Source organism: Schistocerca nitens, chromosome 9 (genome assembly GCF_023898315.1).
Source record: "Schistocerca nitens isolate TAMUIC-IGC-003100 chromosome 9, iqSchNite1.1, whole genome shotgun sequence".
NCBI lineage: Eukaryota > Metazoa > Arthropoda > Insecta > Orthoptera > Acrididae > Schistocerca > Schistocerca nitens.
The window spans coordinates 536,275,002-536,289,230 of record NC_064622.1 but is presented as its reverse complement, the minus strand read 5'-3'; positions in this window follow the sequence as shown (position 1 = coordinate 536,289,230).

Below are 14,229 nucleotides of genomic sequence, written 5' to 3'. Positions count from 1 at the left end.
GACACAATGCCGACTTAAGTGCAGGAAGACTGAATATTCCTACTGTCTATATTTTGATCGTTTCCTGTGTCACCAGTTTTACATTCCGATGCACCTCTGCACGTTTACTGTATCCATTGGACCTTCCCATTGACGATGAAACACAGAAATTGCATCGGAATTAAATATAAGAGACACAATGCCGACATAAGTACAGGAAGATTGAGTCTTCCTACTGTCTAGGTTTTGAGCGTTTCCTGCGTCACCAATTTTACATTCCGATGCACCTCTGCAGGTTTACTGTATCCATTGGACCTTCCCATTGACGATGAAACACAGAAATAGCATCGGAATTAAATATAAGAGACACAATGCCGACTTAAATACAGGAAGGCTGAGTCTTCCTACTGTGTATGTTTTGAGCGTTTCCTGCCTCACCAATTTTACATTCCGATGCACCTCTGCAGGTTTACTGTATCCATTGGACCTTCCCATGGTCGATGAAACACAGAAATTGCATCGGAATTAAATATAAGAGACACAATGCCGACTTAGGTATAGGAAGACTGAATCTACCTACTGTCTATGCTTTGAGCGTGTCCTGTGTCACCAGTTTTACATTCCGATGCACCCCTGCAGGTATACTGTATCCCTTGCACCTTCACAGTGACGATGAGACACAGAAATTGCATCGGAATTAAATATAAGAGACCCAATGCCGAATTAAGTACAGGAACATTGGGTCTTCCTACTGTCTATGTTTTGAGCGTTTCCTGCGTCACCAGTTTTACATTGCGATGCACCTCTGCAGATTTACTGTAACCATTGGACCTACCCATTGACGATGAAACACAGAAATTACATCGGAATTAAATATAAGAGACACAACGTTGACTTAAGTACAAGAAAACTGAGTCTTCTCACGGTCTATGTTTTGAGCGTTTCCAGTGTCACCAGTTTTACATTCCGATGCACCTCTGCAGGTTTACTGTATCCCTTGCACCTTCACAGTGACGATGAAACACAGAAATTGCATCGGAATTAAATATAAAAGACACAATGCCGACTTAGGTACAAGAAAACTCAGTCTTCTTAGGGTCTATGTTATGACTGCTTCCTGTGTCACCGGTTTTACATTCCGATGCACCTCTGCAGGGTTACTGTATCCCTTGGACCTTCCCATTGACGATGAAACACAGAAATTGCATCGGACTTAAATATAACAGACACAATGCCGACTTAAGTACGGGAATATCGAGTCTTCCTACTGTCTATGCTTTGAGCGTTTCCTGCGTCACCAGTTTTACATTCCGCTTCACCTTTGGAGGCTTACTGTATCCATTGGACATTCCCATTGACGATGAAACACAAACATAGCATCGGAATTAAATATAAGATACACAATGCCGATTTACGTACAGAAATACTGAGTCTTCCTATTGTCTATGTTTTGAGCGTTTCCTGCGTCACCAATTTTACATTCCGATGCACCTCTGCAGGTTTACTGTATCCATTGGACCTTGCCATTGACGATGAAACACAGAAATAGCATCGGAATTAAATATAAGAGACCCAATGCCGACTTAAAAACAGGAAGGCTGAGTCTTCCTACTGTGTATGTTTTGAGCGTTTCCTGCCTCACCAATTTTACATTCCGATGCACCTCTGCAGGTTTACTGTATCCATTGCACCTTCCCATTGACGATGAAACACAGAAATAGCATCGGAATTAATTATAAGAGACACAATGCCGAATTAAGAACGGGAAGTCTGAGTCTTCCTCCTGTCTATGTTTTGAGCGTTTCCTGTGTCACCTGTTTTACATTCCGCTGCACCTCTGCAGGTTTACTGTATCCCTTGGATCTTCCCATTGACGATGAAACACAGAAATTGCATCGGAATTAAATATAAGAGACACAATGCCGACATAAGTACAGGAAGATTGAGTCTTCCTATTGTCTATGTTTTGAGCGTTTCCTGCGTCACCAATTTTACATTCCAATGCACGTCTGCAGGTTTACTGTATCCATTGGACCTTCCCATTGACTATGAAACACAGAAATAGCATCGGAATTAAATATAAGAGACACAATGCCGACTTAAGTACAGGAACATTGAATCTTCCTACTGTATATGTCTTGAGCGTTTCCTGCGTCACCAGTTTTACATTGCGATGCACCTCTGCAGACTTACTGTATCCATTGGACCTTCCCATTGACGATGAAACACAGAAATTACATCGGAATTAAATATAAGAGATACAACGTAGACTTAAGTACAAGAAAACTGAGTCCTCTCACGGTCTATGTTTTGAGCGTTTCCAGTGTCACCAGTTTTACATTCCGATGCACCTCTGCAGGTTTACTGTATCCATTGGACCTTCCCATGGTCGATGAAACAGAGAAATTAGATCGGAATTACAAATAAGAGACACAATGCCGACTTAGGTACAGGAAGACGGAGTCTTCCTACTGTCTATGTTTTGAGCGTGTCCTGTGGTGACACAGGACACGCTCAAAACATGAAAACAGTTTTACATTCCGATGCACCCCTGCAGGTTTACCGTATCCCTTGCACCTTCACAGTGACGATGAAACACAGAAATTGCATCGGAATTAAATATAAGAGACACAATGCCGACTTAAGTACAGAAAGACTGAGTCTTCCTGCTGTCTATGCTTTGAGCGTTTACTGTGTCACCAGTTTTACATTCCGATGCACCTCTGCAATTTTACTGAATCCATTGGACCTTCCCTTTGACGATGAAACAAAGAAAGAGCATCGGAATTAAATATACGAGACACAATGCCGACTTAAGTACAGGAAGGCTGAGTCTTCCTACTGTCTATGTTTTGAGCGTTTCCTCTGTCACCAGTTTTACATTCCGATGCACATCTGCAGGTTTACTGTATCCCTTGGATCTTCCCATTGACGATGAAACACAGAAATTACATCGGACTTAAATATAACTGACACAATGCCGACTTAAGTACAGGAATATCGAGTCTTCATTCTGTCTATGCTTTGAGCGTTTCCTGCGTCACCAGTTTTACATTCCGATGCACTTCTGCAGGTTTACTGTATCCATTGGACCTTCCTATTGACGATGAAACACGGAAATTACACCGGAATTAAATATAAGAGACACAACGTTGACTTAAGTGCAGGAAAACTGAGTCTTCTTACGGTCTATGTTTTAAGCGTTTCCAGTGTCACCAGTTTTACATTCCGATGCACCTCTGCAGATTTATTGTATCCATTGGACCTTCCCATGGACGATGAAACACAGAAATTGCATTCGAATTAAATATAAGAGACACAATGCCGACTTAAGTAGAGAAAGACTGAGTCTTCCTACTGTCTATATTTTGAGCGTTTCCTGTGTCACCAGTTTTACATTCCGATGCACCTCTGCAGGTTTACTGTATCCCTTGGATCTTCCCATTGACGATGAAACACAGAAATTGCATCGGAATTAAATATAAGAGACACAATGCCGACTTAAGTACTGAAAGACTGAGTCTTCCTACTGTCTATGTTTTGCGCGTTTCCTGTGTCACCAGTTTTACATTCCGATGCACCTCTGCAGGTTTACTGTATCCCTTGGATCTTCCCATTGACGATGAAAGAAAGAAATTGCATCGGAATTAAATATAAGAGACACAATGCCGACTTAAGTACAGGAATATTGAGTCTTCCTACTGTGTATGTTTGAGCGTTTCCTGCGTCACCAATTTTACATTCCGATGCACCTCTGCAGGTTTACATTATCCATTGGACCTTCCCATTGACGATGATACACAGAAATAGCATCGGAATTAAATATAAGAGACACAATGCCGAGTTAAGAACAGGAAGGCTGAGTCTTCCTTCTGTCTATGTTTTGAGCGTTTCCTGTGTCACCAGTTTTACATTCCGATGCACGTCTGCAGGTTTACTGTATCCCTTGGATCTTCCCATTGACGATGAAACACAGAAGTTGCATCGGAATTAAATATAAGATACACAATGCCGGCTTAAGTACAGGAAGATTGAGTCTTCCTACTGTGTATGTTTTGAGCGTTTCCTGCGTCACCAATTTTACATTCCGATGCACCTCTGCAGGTTTACTGTATCCAATGGACCTTCCCATTGACGATGATACACAGAAATTGCATCGGAATTAAATATAAGAGACACAATGCCGACATAGGTACAGGAAGACTGAGTCTTGCTGCTGTCTACGTTTTGAGCGTTTCCTGTGTCACCAGTTTTACATTCCGATGCACGTCTGCAGTGTTACTGTATCCCTTGGATCTTCCCATTGACGATGAAACACAGAAATTGCATCGGAATGAAATATAAGAGACACAATGCCGACTTAAGTACAGAAAAACTGAGTCTTCCTACTGTCTATGTTTTGAGCGTGTCGTGTGTCACCAGTTTTATATTCCGATGCACTTCTGCAGGTTTACTGTATCCCTTGCACCTTCACAGTGACGATGAAACACAGAAATTGCATCGGAATTAAATATAAAAGACGCAATGCCGACTTAAGTACAAGAAAACTGAGTCTTCTTAGGGTCTATGTTATGAGCGCTTCCTGTGTCACCAGTTTTACATTCCGATGCACCTCTGCAGGGTTACTGTATCCCTTGGACCGTCCCATTGACGATGAAACACAGAAATTGCATCGGAATGAAATATAAGAGACACAATGCCGACTTAAGTACAGAAAAACTGAGTCTTCCTACTGTCTATGTTTTGAGCGTTTCCTGTGTCACCAGTTTTACATTCCGATCCACCTCTGCAGGTTTACTGTATCCCTTGCACCTTCCCATTGACGATGATACACAGAAATAGCATCGGAATTAAATATAAGAGACACAATGCCGACTTATGAACAGGACGGCTGAGTCTTCCTAATGTCTATGTTTTGAGCGTTTCCTGTGTCACCAGTTTTACATTCCGATGCACCTCTGCAGGTTTACTGTATCCCTTGGATCTTCCCATAGACGATGAAACACAGAAATTGCATCGGAATTAAATATAAGAGACAAAATGCCGACTTAAGTACTGAAAGACTGAGTCTTCCTACTGTCTATGTTTTGCGCGTTTCCTGTGTCACCAGTTTTACATTCCGATGCACCTCTGCAGGTTTACTGTATCCCTTGGATCTTCCCATTGACGATGAAACACAGAAATTGCATCGGAATTAAGTATAAGAGACACAATGCCGACTTAAATACAGGATTATTGAGTCTTCCTACTGTGTATGTTTTGAGCGTTTCCTGCGTCACCAATTTTACATTCCGATGCACCTCTGCAGGTTTACATTATCCATTGGACCTTCCCATTGACGATGATACACAGAAATAGCATCGGAATTAAATATAAGAGACACAATGCCGACTTAAGAACAGGAAGGCTGAGTCTTCCTTCTGTCTATGTTTTGAGCGTTTCCTGTGTCACCAGTTTTACATTCCGATGCACCTCTGCAGGTTTACTGTATCTCTAGGATCTTCCCATTGACGATGAAACACAGAAGTTGCATCGGAATTAAATATAAGTTACACAATGCCGACTTAAGTACAGGAAGATTGAGTCTTTCTACTGTATATGTTTTGAGCGTTTCCTGTGTCACCAGTTTTACATTCCGATGCACCTCTGCAGGTTTACTGTATCCCTTGCACCTTCACAGTGACGATGAGACACAGAAATTGCATCGGAATTAAATATAAAAGACACAATGCCGACCTAAGAACAGGAAGGCTGAGTCTTCCTACTGTCTATGTTTTGAGCGTTTCCTGTGTCACCAGTTTTACATTCCGATGCACCTCTGCAGGTTTACTGTATCCCTTGGGTCTTCCCATTGACGATGAAACACAGAAATTGCTTCGGAATTAGATATAAGGGACACAATGCCGACTTATGTACAGGAACATTGAGTCTTCCTACTGTCTATGTTTTGAGCGTGTCGTGTGTCACCAGTTTTATATTCCGATGCACCTCTGCAGGTTTACTGTATCCCTTGCACCTTCACAGTGACAATGAAACACAGAAATTGCATCGGAATTAAATATAAAAGACACAATGCCGACTTAAGTACAAGAAAACTGAGTCTTCTTAGGGTCTATGTTATGAGCGCTTCCTGTGTCACCAGTTTTACATTCCGATGCACCTCTGCAGGGTTACTGTATCCCTTGGACCTTCCCATTGACGATGAAACACAGAAATTGCGTCGGAATTAAATATAAGAGACACAATGCCGACTTATGAACAGGAAGGCTGAGTCTTCCTACTGTCTATGTTTTGAGCGTTTCCTGTGTCACAAGTTTTACATTCCGATCCACCTCTGCAGGTTTACTGTATCCCTTGCACCTTCCCATTTACGATGATACACAGAAATAGCATCGGATTTAAATATAAGAGACACAATGCCGACTTATGAACAGGAAGGCTGAGTCTTCCTAATGTCTATGTTTTGAGCGTTTCCTGTGTCACCAGTTTTACATTCCGATGCACCTCTGCAGGTTTACTGTATCCCTTGCACATTCACAGTGACGATGAAACACAGAAATTGCATCGGAATTAAATATAAGAGACACAATGCCGATTTAAGTACAGGAAGATTGTGTCTTCCTACTGTGTATGATTTGAGCGTTTCCTGCGTCACCAATTTTACATTCCGATGCACCTCTGCAGGTTTACTGTATCCATTGGACCTTCCCATTGACGATGTTACACAGAAATAGCATCGGAATTAAATATAAGAACAGGAAGGCTGAGTCTTCCTACTGTCTATGTTTTGAGCGTTTCTTGTGTCACCAGTTTTACATTCCGATGCACCTCTCCAGGTTTACTGTATCCCTTGGATATTCCCATTATCGATGAAATACAGAAATTGCATCGGAATTAAATATAAGAGACACAATGCCGACTTAAGTACAGGAACATTGAGTCTTCCTAATGTCTATGTTTTGAGCGTTTCCTGCGTCACCAGTTTTACATTCCGATGCACCTCTGCAGGTTTACTGTATCCATTGGACCTTCCCATTGATGATGAAACACAGAAATTACATCGTAATTAAATATAAGAGACACAACATTGACTTAAGTACAAGAAAACTGAGTCTTCTTACGGTCTATGTTTTGAGCGTTTCCAGTGTCACCAGTTTTACATTCTGATGCATCTCTGCAGGTTTACTGTATCCATTTGACCTTCCCATGGACGATGAAACACAGAAATTGCATCGGAATTAAATATAAGAGACACAATGTCGACTTAAGTACAGGAAGATTGAGTATTCCTACTGTGTATGTTTTGAGCGTTTCCTGCGTCACCAATTTTACATTCCGATGCACCTCTGCAGGTTTACTGTATCCATTGGACCTTCCCATTGACGATGAAACACAGAAATAGCATCGGAATTAAATATAAGAGACACAATGCAGACTTAAGAACAGGAAGGCTGTCCTCCTACTGTCTATGTTTTGAGCGTTTCCTGTGTCACCAGTTTTACATTCCGATGCACCTCTGCAGGTTTACTGTATCCCTTGCACCTTCACAGTGACGATGAAACATAGAAATTGCATCGGAATTAAATATAAACGACACAATGCCGACTTAAGTACAAGAAAACTGAGTCTTCTTAGTGTCTATGTTATGAGCGCTTCCTGTGTCACCAGTTTTACATTCCGATGCACGTCTGCAGTGTTACTGTATCCCTTGGACCTTCCCATTGACGATGAAACACAGAAATTGCAACGGAATGAAATATAAGAGACACAATGCCGACTTAAGTACAGAAAAACTGAGTCTTCCTACTGTCTATGTTTTGAGCGTGTCCTGTGTTACCAGTTTTACATTCCGATGCACCTCTGCAGGTTTACTGTATCCCTTGCACCTTCACAGCGACGATGAAACACAGAAATTGCATCGGAATTAAATATAAGAGACACAATGCCGACTTAAGTGCAGGAAGATTGAGTCTTCCTACTGTGTATGATTTGAGCGTTTCCTGCGTCACCAATTTTACATTCCGATGAACCTCTGCAGGTTTATTGTATCCATTGGACCTTCCCATTGACGATGATACACAGAAATAGCATCGGAATTAAATATAAGAGACACAATGCCGACCTAAGATTAGGAATGCTGAGTCTTCCTACTGTCTATGTTTTGAGCGTTTCCTGTGTCACCAGTTTTACATTCCGATGCACCTCTCCAGGTTTACTGTATCCTTGGATATTCCCATTGTCGATGAAATACAGAAATTGCATCGAAATTAAATATAAGAGACACAATGCCGACTTAAGTACAGGAACATTGTGTCTTCCTACTGTCTATGTTTTGAGCGTTTCCTGCGTCACCAGTTTTACATTCCGATGCACCTCTGCAGGTTTACTGTATCCATTGGACCTTCCCATTGAATATGAAACACAGAAATTACATGGTAATTAAATATAAGAGACACAACCTTGACTTAAGTACAAGAAAACTCAGTCTTCTTACGGTCTATGTTTTGAGCGTTTCCAGTGTCACCAGTTTTACATTCCGATGCACCTCTGCAGGTTTACTGTATCCCTTGCACCTTCACAGTGACGATGAAACACAGAAATTGCATCGCAATTAAATATAAAAGACACAATGCCAACTTAAGTACAAGAAAACTGAGTCTTATTAGGGTCTATGTTATTAGTGCTTCCTGTGTCACCAGTTTTACATTCCGATGCACCTCTGCAGGGTTACTGTTTCCCTTGGGCCTTCCCATTGTCGATGAAACACAGAAATTGCATCTAAATTAAATATAAGAGACACAATGCCGACATCAGTACAAGAAAACTGAGTCTTCTTAGGGTCTATGTTTTGACCGCTTCCTGTATCACCAGTTTTACATTCCGATGCACCTCTGCAAGTTTACTCTATCCCTTGCACCTTCCCATTGCCGACGAAACTCAGAAATTGCATTGGATTTAAATATAAGAGACACAATGCCGACAGAAGTATAGGAAGACTGAATATTCCTACTGTCTATGCTTTGATCGTTTCCTGTGTCACCAGTTTAACATTCCGATGCACCTCTGCACGTTCACTGTATCCATTGGACCTTCCCATTGACGATGAAATACAGAAATTGCATCGGAATTAAATATAAGAGACACAACGCCGACTTAAGTACAAGAAAACTGAGTCTTCTGACGGTATATGATTTGAGCGTTTCCTGTGTCACCAGTTTTACATTCCGATACACCTCTGCAGGTTTACTGTATCCATTGGACCTTCCCATTGACGATGAAACACAGAAATTGCATCGGAAATAAATGTAAGAGACACAATGCCGACTTAAGTACAGGAACACTGAGTTTTCCTACTGTCTATGTTATGAGCGTTTCCTGTGTCATCAGTTCTACATTCCGATGCACCTCTGCCGGTTTACTGTATCAATTGGACCTTCCCATTGACGATGAAACACAGAAATAGCATCGGAATTAAATATAAGAGACACAATGACGACTTAAGAACAGGAAGGCTGAGTCTTCCTACTGTCTATATTTTGAGCGTTTCCTGTGTCACCTGTTTTACATTCCGATGCACCTCTGCAGGTTTACTGTATCCCTTGTATCTTCCCATTGACGATGAAACACAGAAATTACATCGGTATTAAATATAAGAGACACAATGCCGGCTTAAGTACAGGAACATTGAGTCTTCCCACTGTCTATGTTTTGAGCGTTTCCTGCGTCACCAGTTTTACATTCCGATGCACCTCTGCAGGTTTACTGTATCCATTGGACCTTCCCATGGACGATGAAACACAGAAATTGCATCGGAATTAAATATAAGAGACACAATGTCGACTTAGGTACAGGAAGACTGAGTCTTCCTACTGTCTATGTTTGAGCGTGTCCTGTGTCACCAGTTTTTCATTCCGATGCACCTCTGCAGGTTTACTGTATCCCTTGCACCTTCACAGTGATGATGAAACACAGAAATTGCATCGGAATTAAATATAAAAGACACAATGCCAACTTTAGTACAAGAAAACTGAGTCTTCTTAGGGTCTATGTTTTGACCGATTCCTGTGTCACCAGTTTTACATTCCGATGCACCTCTGCAGTGTTACTGTATCCCTTGGACCTTCCCATTGACGATGAAACACAGAAATTGCATCGGAATTAAATATAAGAGACACAATGCCGACTTGAGTGTAGAAAGACTGAGTCTTCCTACTGTCTATGTTTTGAGCGTGTCCTGTGTTACCAGTTTTATATTCCAATGCACCTCTGCAGGTAACTGTATCCCTTGCACCTTCACAGTGACGATGAAACACAGAAATTGCATCGGAATTAAATATAAGAGACACAATGCCGACTTAAGTACAGGAAGATTGAGTCTTCCTACTGTGTATGTTTTGAGCGTTTCCTGCGTCACCAATTTTACATTCCGATGCACCTCTGCAGGTTTCTGTATCCATTGGACCTTCCCATTGACGATGATATACAGAAATAGCATCGGAATTAAATATAAGAGACACAATGCCGACTTAAGAACAGGAAGGCTGAGTCTTCCTACTGTCTATGATTTGAGCGTTTCCTGTGTCACCAGTTTTACATTCCGATGCACCTCTGCAGGTTTACTGCATCCCTTGGATATTCCCATTGTCGATGAAACACAGAAATTGCATCGGATATAAATATAAGAGTCACAATGCCGACTTAAGTACAGGAACATTGAGTCTTCCTACTGTCTATGTTTTGAGCGCTTTCTGCGTCACCAGTTTTACATTCCGATGCACCTCTGCAGGTTCACTGTATCCATAGTACCTTCCCATTGACGATGAAACACAGAAATTACATCGGAATTAAATATAAGAGACACAACGTTGACTTAAGTACAAGAAAACTGAGTCTTCTTACGGTCTATGATTTGAGCGTTTCCAGTTTCACCAGTTTTACATTCCGATGCACCTCTGCAGGTTTACTGTATCCATTGGACCTTCCCATGGACGATGAAACACAGAAATTGCATCGGAATTAAATATAAGAGACACAATGCCGACATAGGTACAGGAAGACTGAGTCTTCCTGCTGTCTACGTTTTGAGCGTTTCCTGTGTCACCAGTTTTACATTCCGATGCACGTCTGCAGTGTTACTGTATCCCTTGGATCTTCCCATTGACGATGAAACACAGAAATTGCATCGGAATGAAATATAAGAGACACAATGCCGACTTAAGTACAGAAAAACTGAGTCTTCCTACTGTCTATGTTTTGAGCGTGTCCTGTGTTACCAGTTTTAAATTCCGATGTACCTCTGCAGGTTTACTGTATCCCTTGCACCTTCACAGTGACGATGAAACACAGAAATTGCATCGGAATTAAATATAAGAGACACAATGCAGACTTAAGTACAGGAAGATTGAGTCTTCATACTGTGTATGGTTTGAGCGTTTCCTGCGTCACCACTTTTACATTCCGATGCACCTCTGCAGGTTTACTGTATCCATTGGACCTTCCCATTGACGATGATACACAAAAATAGCATCGGATTTAAATATAAGAGACACAATGCCGACCTAAGAACAGGAAGGCTGAGTCTTCCTACTGTCTATGTTTTGAGCGTTTCCTGTGTCACCAGTTTTACATTCCGATGCACCTCTCCCGGTTTACTGTATCCCTTGGATATTCCCATTGTCGATGAAATACAGAAATTGCATCGGAATTAAATATAAGAGACACAATGCCGTCTTAAGTACAGGAACATTGTGTCTTCCTACTGTCTATGTTTTGAGCGTTTCCTGCGTCACCAGTTTTACATTCCGATGCACCTCTGCAGGTTTACTGTATCCATTGGACCTTCCCATTGTGATGAAATACAGAAATTGCATCGGAATTAAATATAAGAGACACAACGCCGACTTAAGTACAAGAAAACTGAGTCTTTCTACTGTCTATGTTTTGAGCGTTTCCTGTGTCACCAGTTTTACATTCCGATGCACCTCTGCAGGAATACTGTTTCCCTTCGACTTTCCCATTGACGATGAATGACAGAAATTGCATCGGAATTAAATATAAGAGACACAATGCCGACATAAGTACCTGAAGACTGAGTCTTCCTACTGTCTATGCTTTGAGCCTTCCCTGTGTCATCAGTTCTACATTCCAATGCACCTCTGCAGGTTTACTGTATCCATTGGACCCCCCCCCCCCATGGACGATGAAACACAGAAATTGCATCGGAATTAAATATAAAAGACACAATGCCAACTTAAGTACAAGAAAACTGAGTCTTATTAGGGTCTATGTTATGAGTGCTTCCTGTGTCACCAGTTTTACATTCCGATGCACCTCTGCAGGGTTACTGTTTCCCTTGGGCCTTCCCATTGTCGATGAAACACAGAAATTGCATCTAAATTAAATATAAGAGACACAATGCCGACATCAGTACAAGAAAACTGAGTCTTCTTAGGGTCTATGTTTTGACCGCTTCCTGTATCACCAGTTTTACATTCCGATGCACCTCTGCAAGTTTACTCTATCCCTTGCACCTTCCCATTGCCGACGAAACTCAGAAATTGCATTGGATTTAAATATAAGAGACACAATGCCGACAGAAGTATAGGAAGACTGAATATTCCTACTGTCTATGCTTTGATCGTTTCCTGTGTCACCAGTTTAACATTCCGATGCACCTCTGCACGTTCACTGTATCCATTGGACCTTCCCATTGACGATGAAATACAGAAATTGCATCGGAATTAAATATAAGAGACACAACGCCGACTTAAGTACAAGAAAACTGAGTCTTCTGACGGTATATGATTTGAGCGTTTCCTGTATCACCAGTTTTACATTCCGATACACCTCTGCAGGTTTACTGTATCCATTGGACCTTCCCATTGACGATGAAACACAGAAATTGCATCGGAAATAAATGTAAGAGACACAATGCCGACTTAAGTACAGGAACACTGAGTTTTCCTACTGTCTATGTTATGAGCGTTTCCTGTCTCATCAGTTCTACATTCCGATGCACATCTGCAGGTTTACTGTATCAATTGGACCTTCCCATTGACGATGAAACACAGAAATAGCATCGGAATTAAATATAAGAGACACAATGACGACTTAAGAACAGGAAGGCTGAGTCTTCCTACTGTCTATATTTTGAGCGTTTCCTGTGTCACCAGTTTTACATTCCGATGCACCTCTGCAGGTTTACTGTATCCCTTGTATCGTCCCATTGACGATGAAACACAGAAATTACATCGGTATTAAATATAAGAGACACAATGCCGGCTTAAGTACAGGAACATTGAGTCTTCCCACTGTCTATGTTTTGAGCGTTTCCTGCGTCACCAGTTTTACATTCCGATGCACCTCTGCAGGTTTACTGTATCCATTGGACCTTCCCATGGACGATGAAACACAGAAATTGCATCGGAATTAAATATAAGAGACACAATGTCGACTTAGGTACAGGAAGACTGAGTCTTCCTACTGCCTATGTTTGAGCGTGTCCTGTGTCACCAGTTTTTCATTCCGATGCACCTCTGCAGGTTTACTGTATCCCTTGCACCTTCACAGTGATGATGAAACACAGAAATTGCATCGGAATTAAATATAAAAGACACAATGCCAACTTTAGTACAAGAAAACTGAGTCTTCTTAGGGTCTATGTTTTGACCGATTCCTGTGTCACCAGTTTTACATTCCGATGCACCTCTGCAGTGTTACTGTATCCCTTGGACCTTCCCATTGACGATGAAACACAGAAATTGCATCGGAATTAAATATAAGAGACACAATGCCGACTTGAGTGTAGAAAGACTGAGTCTTCCTACTGTCTATGTTTTGAGCGTGTCCTGTGTTACCAGTTTTACATTCCAATGCACCTCTGCAGGTAACTGTATCCCTTGCACCTTCACAGTGACGATGAACCACAGAAATTGCATCGGAATTAAATATAAGAGACACAATGCCGACTTAAGTACAGGAAGATTGAGTCTTCCTACTGTGTATGTTTTGAGCGTTTCCTGCGTCACCAATTTTACATTCCGATGCACCTCTGCAGGTTTCTGTATCCATTGGACCTTCCCATTGACGATGATATACAGAAATAGCATCGGAATTAAATATAAGAGACACAATGCCGACTTAAGAACAGGAAGGCTGAGTCTTCCTACTGTCTATGATTTGAGCGTTTCCTGTGTCACCAGTTTTACATTCCGATGCACCTCTGCAGGTTTACTGCATCCCTTGGATATT